The sequence below is a fragment of the Prionailurus bengalensis genome, chromosome C1, assembly GCF_016509475.1.
Source record: "Prionailurus bengalensis isolate Pbe53 chromosome C1, Fcat_Pben_1.1_paternal_pri, whole genome shotgun sequence".
NCBI lineage: Eukaryota > Metazoa > Chordata > Mammalia > Carnivora > Felidae > Prionailurus > Prionailurus bengalensis.
This window is the reverse complement of record NC_057345.1, coordinates 166000038-166011876: the sequence shown is the minus strand read 5'-3', so window position 1 is coordinate 166011876 and position 11839 is coordinate 166000038. Positions and strand designations below refer to the sequence as shown.

The 11839-nt window shown below is 40.8% G+C and overlaps 1 long non-coding RNA gene across 1 annotated transcript; it reads left to right on the top strand.

Moving 5' to 3' along the window:
- Window positions 1-1230: 1230 nt before the first annotated feature.
- Window positions 1231-4309, top strand: LOC122479699. Its single transcript, XR_006296407.1, has 3 exons — window positions 1231-1353; window positions 2650-2796; window positions 4123-4309. It is a non-coding gene; the product is annotated as an uncharacterized LOC122479699 (long non-coding RNA).
- Window positions 4310-11839: the final 7530 nt, after the last annotated feature.

Here is an 11839-nt window from a genome sequence, read left to right as displayed (position 1 = left end):
GAAGAATAGACGTGTATCAAGTATTTTTAATCTGCTTTACGTTAAAAAACTATGGACATAAGGCTTAAGGGGTATAGAAAGTTTTAAGTAAAGATACCCAAGGGGTACGTAGGATATTAGTAGCTTATGAAAATACTTGAGGTTTGGGCTAAATTTCAGTTTACTTCTGGTTTTTAGTTAATTTCTAGACTCTGGAGTCTAAAGTAATTTTATGTTTCTAAATTAAAATGGGACTGTGACTCTAAGTTGGGTAAGCAAGACTGTTGACATCGAGCAAACATGAAAAACTCCTAAGTTTTATTTTGAATTAGTAATAATCTGTTTGCATGGGTCGATTGTGAGTTGCAGAGTGACCAGCAATAAGATGCTTCAAGTCTTTGCTAGTTATCACTGGTATTAGGCCTATCCTTGACTACGAAATTGCATCTGGCCATGCTCTCTTCCTTCTCCCCCACTCTCAATCCATCTTAGCCTGCATGGCTTCGTTTTTAAATTTTTATTTGTTCTATTTGTTCTATCTCCTTCTAACATTCTGCATAATTTATTTTTTATGTTCAGTATTAATTGTTTGCCTTTACCCCCCCCTCCACTCTGCCATGTAAAGCCTGGGTCTTTTGTTTTGTTTTGTTTTTCAGTAGGCCGCACGCCCAACGTGAGGTTTGAACTCATGACCCTAAGATCAACAGTCACACCCTACTGACTTACCCAGCCCTGTACTCCCAAGCCTAGATCTTTGATTTATTCACCAATTTATTTTGAGCATCCAGAGCAATGCCTGGCACATAGTAGGTGCTCAATAAATATTTTTGAATGACTGAATCATATCCTTCTTTTGCCTAAAACATGATAATCATTTTCATTGGCTTTGTGATAAAGTGTAGCTTCTTTATGTGGCATGTACAATCGAGATCCAGTTTAAATGTCCAAATATATTTCTTTTCACTTTTCTCCTGAATGGTTCCAGCTGTACCAAACTATGGCCTACCTTGCTTGTGGGCTTTTGCACATGCTGATTCTTTTGCTTGGATTTCTCTTTGTCCTCTTCCTGAATAACTGATCAGGTTTTGGGGACTCAGTTTAGATTTTCTTTTTCCCCAAGAAGTCTTGCCAGGCCTTCCAAGTCTGGGTTAGGAGCCCCTTCTATATATTCTGCCCTTATCATAGCAGGTTTATATGATATTGATTGCCATGGACTAACCAACTTTCTTTTTTCTCCTTTAACTTGTCAACTCTAGGGAGCAAGAGCCAGACCTACCTTGTTCATAGTTTTCTTCATATGAAATGCATTGCTTAGCACCTTGTAGGAGCTTCATTGTATATATGTGGAATCACTGAATCAACATAAAAGGAAGCGTATGTAACTCAAACATCAGCTCCGACCATCCTACTCAGAAAGATCTGTGGAAGACTGGCTCAATGCCCTTGTCTCAGGCATTTTGACTGTTTCTCAGGGCTTATCACCTCCAGCCCCAATTTCCTTTTTGTCCCTTAATTTACGATGGTGCAGTGGTTAAGCATGTGGTCCTGCAGCTCCATCATCTAAGCTAAAATCCTACCCTTGCCGTGCTGTGCTGATGATGAGATCAGAGGAATGCAAGAAGAAACTCATCCTCCCTGATCTTCCTTGGGTTGATCATCTTTTCAAGGATAGAATAAAGATTAGCTCTAGAAATGTATCACATTCAGCATTTGACACCAGATTTAAAAAAAAAAGTGTATCAAAAGGTTTCCCTTCGTTTGAGGAATTCAAGGCATTCTTGTGTTATGTGGGAGGAAATCATGCTTGATCCAATTTCCTGAATGTATTTGTGTGTGGCTCTAGTCTATCCCAAACCGAATATTGCTGACAGTAGAGAGGTATGGAAAGGGGTTCCTGTTATCAGTCAAATGAAGGTATTAAACACAGAAAAAAAATCCTCCGTGTTATAGTTGAACCCTGTGTATCTTTTTAAAAAATGAACATTTCTGCATTTATTTATTTATTTGAGAGTGAGACATAGGGAGAGTGCACGAGCAAGGAAGAGGGGCAAAGGGAGAGAGAGAGAGGCTCTTAAGCAGGTTCCACATTCGGTGCAGAGCCCAATGTGGGGCTTGATCCCACGACCCTGGGATCATGACCTGAGACAAAGTCAAGAGTTGGACACTCAACCGACTGAGCCACCCAGGTGCCCCAACATCTGCATTTAAATTTTATTGTGTTTCTTTGTACTGTTAACAGTGCATCAGAACTGGATTTTTTCCCTCATCTGAACATAAAATAAAAATTTAAAGAGTATTGTGATGCAAGCTTACATGCACGAACATACAGACATAGGCATACACAAAATTAAAATTGTGTTTGAGGGTATTAGAGTCATGTGCATTCCTGGTTAGACAGTTCCAATTCAGCTGGAGAAAAAAGAAAAGGTTTTGGTCTGTGACAGTTTTACTTTGCAAATTCAGAATGCTAAATGATATCAACACAAAAAGTCTTCTTTGAGCTCTTCTTTTTGTTATGTGAGAACAAATACATATTTTATGAAAAAATAAAAAGTAATAAAAAGTATTGTGATGTCAAGCACTTTAACATACATAGCAGAGAAACCGATGTGGGTGTTTTGGGTTTCAGAGGACATTTAAATATGACTTTTCATACTTTGTTCTTTACAGATAAAACTTTGGCGTTGATAAAAGAAGAGCAACAGCAAATCCCACCCCCGCCATTTACTGGCCTGTTAACTTCTCTCTGCCTGAATTTCCTCAACTGCTAAGTGGGAAGGATCGTGATAATCACAGCATGTACCTCGCGATACCTTGGTAAGGATTCAATTCATTTGTACTTGGGAAGTACAGAGAGTCTAAGACATAGTAGGTCTCAGTAAGTCTTAGCCCTCCTGATCAACTACATAAACAAGGCTGTTGCATTTAGCAGAGTCTGTAGTGAAGTTTGACAGGTCCCATGGTTACCTCACAGCAGAGAAATGAGGCATCCCTTTTGGGAAAAGTGCTCTCCTCCCTCCCGCCATCAGGATCTCTCCCCAGTGCACTCTCCAGCAGAGAGCTCTGGCCTTTGGCTCTCTTGCCAGCCCTTCCCTTCCTCCCCTGTGCCTTTGCTTTTCCACGGTCCACACCTTTGCATTTCTCTGTGCCATGGCGGCTGGAAATGCCCCCTTCTTCCCTCTGTCTCTTGCAGCAAACATAAGCTCTCCTCTGCCTTAGGCGGACTTCCAGACTGGATCGACACCCTCTATGTGTTCATTCCAATGACTGGGCCGTCTCCAGCGTTAGCAGATGCTCATTCTTCCTTGAACACGGCCATTTTCCTTCAGAGGCAGCTGTGGTTTTAAATGGCAGATTGCTTTTCTTCATTACAAGTAGAAGGAAAAAATAACGATAAATACCTTAATGGGTGTGTGTGTGTGTGTGTGTGTGTGTGTGTGTGACAAGTAATCACATTGTTTGTGAAGCAGAAAACACTAACCAGTCCCAAGCTTTTGCTTTTAAGTCAATGCAGTACCCCTTTGTGTGAACAGGCCTGGTGGAGGCCTTTTACTCTAGAGAAGCATCCTTTTGCTTTCCTCTCAGAAGTCCTGCCTAAGTGCTGTGTTGGAAGCAGCCACATTAGCAGCGTTGAGCTGCTGCAACATTGTAAATGCCAGCAAATAAAAGTGTCAGCAGCCTGGCTGTGGGAGGCTGGCAGGGCCCGGAGTTTAGTGCTGTTCTGTCCAGATCGGCCTTTCTAAGGGGGCTGGTTCATATCCAGCCCACACGAGTAGTGATTCAAAGTTATTTCCTACTGATGGCTCTTCCTGACCCCAGGAAAAGGTGTTTGGAGTTCTCCAGCCGCAGCCCACCAGGCAGGAGGAGAGCCTAGTCGGCTTGAACCGCCCTCTCTCTGCAAGAGACGGCTCCGTTCTAGTTAATTGGTGGCATTTCTAGTGGTTGGTGGAAGCTTCCCTACCCCTGCCTATACTGATAACAGAATTTTTGTATCACTTCTGATGGGACCCATAATCGCAGGAAAAATATAAGCAGACTTGTTTTCTTTTCACCACTGGATGTATTTATTTACAAAGAGGGACTTTAAACCACCAGAGACACATATCACTTATGGGTAGTAAAACTCTTCCCTGTGATTCACAGATTTCTCGGGCTGTGCTTCCTGCAACATGGAGGGTCTGTAACAGCACAGTGCTCATGAGGGAACTTCAGCCATGTCTGTCTTGGGCCATCGCACAGATGATTCCTGCATTTGGTGAGTTGGCAAAAGCAAATAGTGTTTTAGGCCTACGGGTACATTTTACATTTGCATTTGAGAGGAAAATGCAGCTTTGGGCCTTGGAATTGACTGTGTAAAAGAAAATGCTTGTTGTGTGTAGTGAATATTCAGTGGCCTGGCTTTTAAAGCTCGTCTGTCCACCAACAGCAGGATCCTGGCTGTCTAGCCAGGCAGGTTTCTCCAAGGTGAGGTCTTAGGAGAGGAGGAAAACAGAGCCCCCTGTCGCCTAACACTCTTTGTAATGGGCATGTTAAAGTCTTGGGAAACCACAGTCAGCCGTTTCAAACATGGTTTGAAGGCATGGGAAAATGCCACAGATCATTAATAAATGAAGGAAACAAGCATGATGTCAAATATACAAGTATGATCTAAACCCTGTGAAACAATGGGTGTTAGACATACACCAAAATGCCCATGGTTGGTGGCAAGCTTGGGCATCTATTTCAGTCTTGTGTCTATTAATAATATCCAGTGATTTCCAGGCTTTCCATAGTGAGCATATATCACTTTTTAAATCTTCATAAAATAAGTGTTTATTTAAAAAATAAAGTGTAACACCCTACTCCCATCAGTGATGGTTTTAAAGGTTTTAATTTTACAATGAGGCAAAATCTATTATTACTCTCTTTTATTATTCTCTGTTGGAAGGTAAAATGGCCCCAGCCTTCTTTATCCATCTCTTGTGATTACTGTGTCTATGTTCACCTCGAAAATAATGATGTTTTACATATGCCCTGGGTTAGTGTATTTGTGATAGATGCTAACTTTTGGGGAGCAAGTCAGAACCACTTGGTTTTAGCTTTGATGTGAAAACTTTCACGTTTTCATTTTAGAGCAAAGTGATAAAATTCTGTAAAAAATTGCAGCACACACACATACAGCACATATATCTACATATAAACCTTTGCCAGCGACGGGGCACATGGGTGGCTCAGTCGGTTAGGTGTCCCGACTTTGGCCTAGGTCATGATCTTGCCGTTCCTGAGTTCGAGCCCCGCATCAGTCTCTGTGCTGACAGTGTGGAGTCTGCTTGGGATTCTCCCTCTCCTTCTCTCTCTGCCCCTCCCCTGCTCTCTTTCTCTCTCTCTCAAAAATAAATAAATAAACCTAAAAAAAGAAGTTGCATAATGGTGGAAGGTAGACTATGATAAGTTAAAGATGAATATTGTAGGGGCACCTGGGTGGCTTAGTCAGTTGGGTGTCCAACTTCAGCTCAGGTCATGATCTCACAGTCTGTGAGTGGGAGCCCTGCATCTGGCCCTGTGCTGACAGCTTGGAGCCTGGAGCCTGCTTTGGATTCTCTGTCTCCCTATCTCTCTGCCTTCCCCCATTCATGCCCTGTCTCTCTTTCTCTGTCAAAAATAAACATTAAAAAAATTTAAAAATTTGCCACTGTTATTATTGTTATAATAAAATCTTATTTTAAAAAGTAATCAGGTAATTAGATAGCCTAAGTTGCCAAGCTTTTATTTCATTTCATTTCATTTTCTTTATTTTTTTGCCAAGATTTTGTTTTTGATATTTGACTATTATAGGGAGAAAAGAAAAATTTCTTTATGGGATAGCTCCAATCTATTTCCTTTCTTTATTAAAGTAACAGTGGCATATATGTTTTTAATGGGTGTTTTACAAGATATAACCTTATGTTATATCTATTCTGCCTATTCTCATGAGCCTTTCATATTTACATTTATGTTCTCAAATAGAAATTCTAGAAGTGTATTTTGAGGAATAAATAGTTCCATGACATATTTTTGATAAAAGGATTCTGTGCCTCAAAAGTTTTAGAAACACTATGTACTATGTCACTTTCAACTCTATTCTCAACTCATAGACTCACATTAAATGTTTTTGAAATGTTCTGCAACTAAGAAATCCCTTAAACTCTGTTTAAAACAGTATTTCTCAAATGCATCCAACCAGGATGCATTCAAAGCACTACATGAGCCCACATCATCAAAGAAATATTAACTGACTTTCTTTTGCTGTTCTGAAAAAAGAAGCAGGAGAGAAGACAAATAAAATGAGCAGAATTTTCTATAAAAATAACTCAAGAAGGGTTTTATGCTTAAGTCATAATCCTCTGCCCCTAGCCCTTTGATTAACTGCAGAGTCCCTCAGCTTCTCAAGGGACTGTAGCAGCCATTGCTTAAATTCAGGTCACAGAAACACTAGAAGCCAGAGTGTAGTTCTTTCTGGCCATCTCTGATAATTTTGATTTATCCCCTAACTTTAGGGTAATGATTGTAGTAGCTGCATGTTGATATATTTGGTGTAGACTGTTACCACGACCACCACCCAGCTCCCGCCCCCAACCCCAACACCATCCTTTCAGCTTCATGTCTTTCTTGTTTCTTGACCCCAAAGTGATTGCATGAGTGCTAGAAGTCTCCTTTTGACACCTCTTGCCCTCCCAACCCTATTACGTGGGTTGGCCAATGGATCTGCATTCTGACAGGTACATGCATGGTCTGCAAAAGAATGGCTTTAAGCTTCTTAGCAGCAAAACTTTGACAGTATCGTGCCTTTGAGAATGTCCATGAAGTCTTCTGGGCCTAGTTTGTCTGTGATATTTATAGTTTTCAAGGGCTGTGGCTATGTTTGTTTGTGCAGTGCCTAATGTATCGGAATCTTTCATTATTATCTCTTGGTGCTTTTGAAATTAGTTTTTGCACTTATTGAAGGATGGGCAAATCCGTAAACAAAGAGAAGTGGTTGGGATGTCATAGCTGTTTTATAAAAGGTATCCATGACAAGGCTAATTGATTCAGGGGACTTCGTTTTCAATAAAGGAACAGAGATTAGTTTACTGTCGATCTTAATTATTCCATCCATCAACCATTTGTTGCCCGGGGCAACTGGCATCATCTTTGCTGCTTGCTAATTTTAGCTCATTTTACTTAGTGAGGCTTGGTTCTTTTGTTTCGTTTTTGTGGATTTGGATGAGGAAAGAAGGACCTGACATTTCTATGGGTGAAATTCTAAGCTGTGCTATGCTGAATTCACCAACAGACGACATTTCTGTTTTTAAGCACTTGATTGAAATTCATATACTGTAGGTGTTTGTGGATGTATGTGCAGATGTACAGATGAACCCATAAATAAACGTAAATAACATGAACCTGTAAGTGAACATCATCTAACCTACTTGCAAACAAGCCAAAAGTGAAGAGAAAACATAATTACCATCGCCACAGGATATTTGGTCAAAGTCTCAAAAGAGTACTGAAGTTCTGGCTCTTGGAATTTAAATATGCCTAGTGTTCTCTAGTTATTATTTTTAAATTAGTTTTTGGTTTTGTTCTGCTGAACCCCAAGTACTATTCCACCTTCCTGCACATCTCCCCAATGGATTCTGTTCCTTCAGGTACCCTTGCTCTGTCTGCCTCTGCATTGCACTCTCTTTCTGGACTGCTTTGAATATGTGCAATTTGGATAGAAGGGCATTCTATCTGGATCCATAATGGAAGGAAGAGAAGCAAAAGACAGGAATTTTCCTAGATAAGACAAAACAAAATGCTTTTAGAAAAAGAGCAATTTTGGGCACCTGGGTGGCTCAGTTAGTTAAGTGACTGACTTTGGCTCAGGTCATGATCTCATGCTTCATGAGTTCGAGCCCTGTGACAGGCTCTGTGCTGAGAGCTCAGAGCCTGGAGTCTTCTTTGGATTCTGTGTCTCTGTCTCTTTCTGCCCACCCCTCCTCATGCTCTGTCTGTCTCTCTCTCAAAAATAAATATTTAAAAAAAGAAAAAAAAAAGAAAAAGAACAACTACACAGCTAAAAATGCTGGGCACATATATTGTGAATGCAACATCATAAAACTTGTTTAAATACTGCATTTAGATTTTCAATTGTCTGGAAGGTAACTTGACTTATTTGGAGTTTTATGTTGGGCCTCAGTCACAACTGCTTGGTACCTGCTATTCCTTCTCATTGTTTTACATTCTCATCATATGACTATACTGGGTAAATGCGATCATACCTATGCAGTTTTCTAGGGTAACCAGATGAAATTCATAACAACCTAATCCAACACATTTAACTGATTTCTCTTCCCTTTTTTGCAGCATAGCAGTTAGCATAATAGTCCTGAGGTCACATAAACAGCTCCTGTCTTTGTTAGATAATCCTGTTTGCAAGGAACAGAAATCCACTTAAGGAAGGTTAAGTCAAAGTAGTGCTGATTAAAATGGTATAACATTAATCTCATGGAACCCAGTTATGGGAAACGTAGCTGGGCTTTTTGGGAACTAGAAAGCCATCAGGAAGCCACTCTCGATCTTTCTGGTTCTCTATTTGGGCCTAAATATTTTTGCATCTATGCTTTCCTTTTATGCTATTCTCTTCTGTGGTGGACAAGCTTTCTTAGCAAGACTCTCAGGTTTTTCTCCTTCAAAATTTATGCATGCACAGAGTCTGGCCACCACTTGTGATGATCTCATGATTTCAGGCCTAAGACCATCAAATGGACTCTCACTGACTTTTCATTTCTCCTCTTCAAAAAAATTTTTTTAATGTTTATTTATTTTTGAGAGAGAGAGAGAGAGAGCGTGAGTGGAGGAGGGGGGAGGGACAAAGAGGGAGACAAAGAATCTGAAGCAGGCTCCAGGCTCTGAGCTGTTGGCACAGAGCCCAACGCGGAGCTGGAACTCAGGAACTGTGAGATCATGACCTGAGCCGAAGTCTAGATGCTTAACTGACTGAGCTACCCTGGCGTCCCTATTTCTCCTCTTCAAATGAGGGATAATTATTGATCTGTTCCAGCAGACTAATGCTTCATGAAGGCAGGAGTCATAACTGTTTTGCTCATCAGTATATTCTCATTGCCTAGCACAGTTTATGACATGTGAACTGGTGAGTAAATCTTAACTCTAATATCTGGTTCTCCTGATCTTGTCTCCTATATTTTCATCTGTTGTGTCCTATATTTTCTGTTGTCTTCGATATTTTCATCTCTTGGGTTGACTAAATGGTCTCCTATTGAGTGCTGAACATGGTGTATGAAAAATTGAAGAGATCATTTGAAGTCCTGGATATTATCATCCCCCAGAGAGGATATACTTTCGCTGCTGATGCTTGGACAAAACTAACAGGATAGAGGCTAATTACCTTAATCCAATTTGAGATTGAGCTAATTCAAATTTGTGTTTCAGTCTTTACAGAGACTGTTTCTAGTTATTGGTTCACAACCTCCTCAGAAGCTTCCTGAGTATAATCTGAAACCAGCTCCCTTATGCTGAGGGCAGAGAGAGGGGGAGGAAAGAAGCAGACCACTCCAGACTGGTAGGTGGCAGGTTCAAATAAGAAGAGAACTTATGAGGCTCATCTTGGTGGTGGCAAGAGGAGTGCATCTCCACACCTCTCTGCCCAATCTGAAAAGTTTATGCCGAAGCCTTAACTGGGTTCTGTCATGTAGACTATCCAGATGGTCTCAACACCACATCACTGTCTCAAGGCTGTATCCTTGGGGAAGCTTCTGAGAATGGGGAAGGCAGCAGTGGGTACATTCCAAGGACCAGGGTGGGGGGTGAGGAGCCTCTGAATGCCCAGATCCAGCTCAGGGGACACGTGGTGGGCATGTGCTCTTGATGATCTCCCCCAGTACTAGTAAGCTCTTATTCTTAGGGTGTCATCCTTCAGTGATTCCAGTGGAAAGTTTAGGGGTGTTTCCAGGACCCTTATTCTTGGTCGGCCCGGAACTCTGATATGTGTGTGTGTGTGTGTGTGTGTGTGTGTGTGTGTGTGTCAGTAGCAGAAAACTGAAAGCAGAAAGCTCTTCTCAGCTTTCCAGTCTCTTGGCCACTATTTAAAATGTCTCAAGGAGAAAAGTGTTATTGAATGTCAGGCTAATGTGTGCGTGCTTTCTTTTCCTGCTCTCTCTAGGATCTTAGATCTCAGGTCTTGCTACCTTGGTGGCTATTTTACTTTAATTTTTTTGGTTTAATATTTTATTTTATTTTATTTTATTTTATTTTATTTTATTTTATTTTATTTTGTCTTAATTTTCTGAGACAGAGAGAGAGAGTGGGAGCAAGCACATACAAGCAGGGGAGGGGCAGAGAGAGAGGAAGAAAGAGAATCCCAAGCAGGATCTGCACTGTTAGCGTGGAGCCTGATGCAGGGCTAGATCCCATGGGCCATGGGATCAGGACCTGACTAGAAGAAATCAAGAGTCAGAGGCTCAAGTGATTGGGCCACCCAGGTGCCCCATGGTTTGGTATTTTAACTTGTTTGGCTGTTCTTGGTGAGAGGGTTGGTTAGATACAAGTCTGTTCTATCATAGCCAGAAGTGGAAAGCAAATATTGAGTAAATGAATAATATATCCTAGAGAAGGAATCTGATGGGCCTATCTTGGATTAGAAGTTTCCATTCATTTAATCAACTATGGCCAGAAGGGAGCGATAATGTAGGACTCAGAGAGCACCATTGCTCCCAGCCAGCCGGCTGACCCAGGGAGGAGTGGGACAGGGCACTTATTGTCAAAGATGTCTGCCTCAGTGATCTTCATCATCATCATCACTCTAATTAATTAATGCCTCATTTTTTACACTTTATGATTTATAAAACTCTGCAATCTGGATTTTCTCCTCTGCTTTCATTACTCTAGGGTCTGTCATTGGTATCTATGTTAACATTCACTCTAATACTCTACAGCATGTATCTTCCCTCATTTTTACCAGTGTCATCAACAACCCACCAAAAATTGAGTGTTATGGATCTTATAATGACCAGTTTTCCATTGTTCCCAGCATTGTCTCTTTCCTCTTGCCTCTCCCACCCCCAAACTTCCTGATGCCCCAAGGCTGGGATAGCCCATGTTTGGTCATTATATCACTTCTCTCTCTGTCCTCTTCAACACTTTCCACTCCTTGCGTGCTGAGCTCCTGAACAGCTAATATGTGTTTCTGTGCCTCAAGCCAAGTGTCCAAGAGGGCTGGAGGGTTTGAGGACAATGCATGATAACTGAATAGTAGGGCAGAAAGAAGGACCAATGACAATATAAGTTTCAATATAAATTCAGAAAGAGGCCCCACCAGTTACCTCTCTTACCTAGAATATATTGCTTGGGGTTTCCTGAACAAAGACTCTAAATAAAAATACCTATGCGAACTTGTGGGTTGATGGGAACATATCCATTTTTGCTTGACTGACAGGTTAGAAACAAGCAATAACTCTGGGGAAGAGGTGCTTCATTGGGGGAAAAGAGGAGGAAAGCAATAAGTAAAAAAAAAAAACAACTTTTTGTTTTTGTTTGTTTGTTTTCTATTTTGCATCATCAGTTTTGGTTTGGCTTATCCGAGTCTGGACAAATTGAAGCTATATTCCACAATACTTTTTTTCCTATATGGCTTCTTAAATTGGTCACTTAAACATAGCAACAACATTATCATTATCATAAGAACTAACACCTACTGAGAACTTACCATGTTCTCAATGTGCATTATCACTCAATTCTTACTACAACTTTATGACATAGGCATTATCACTGACATGTTTATAGATGACCAATCTGATGTTAGAAAGGGTGAGTAATTTTCCCAAAATTACATAAAGCTTAGAAAGTGGCCAATATTTGAATT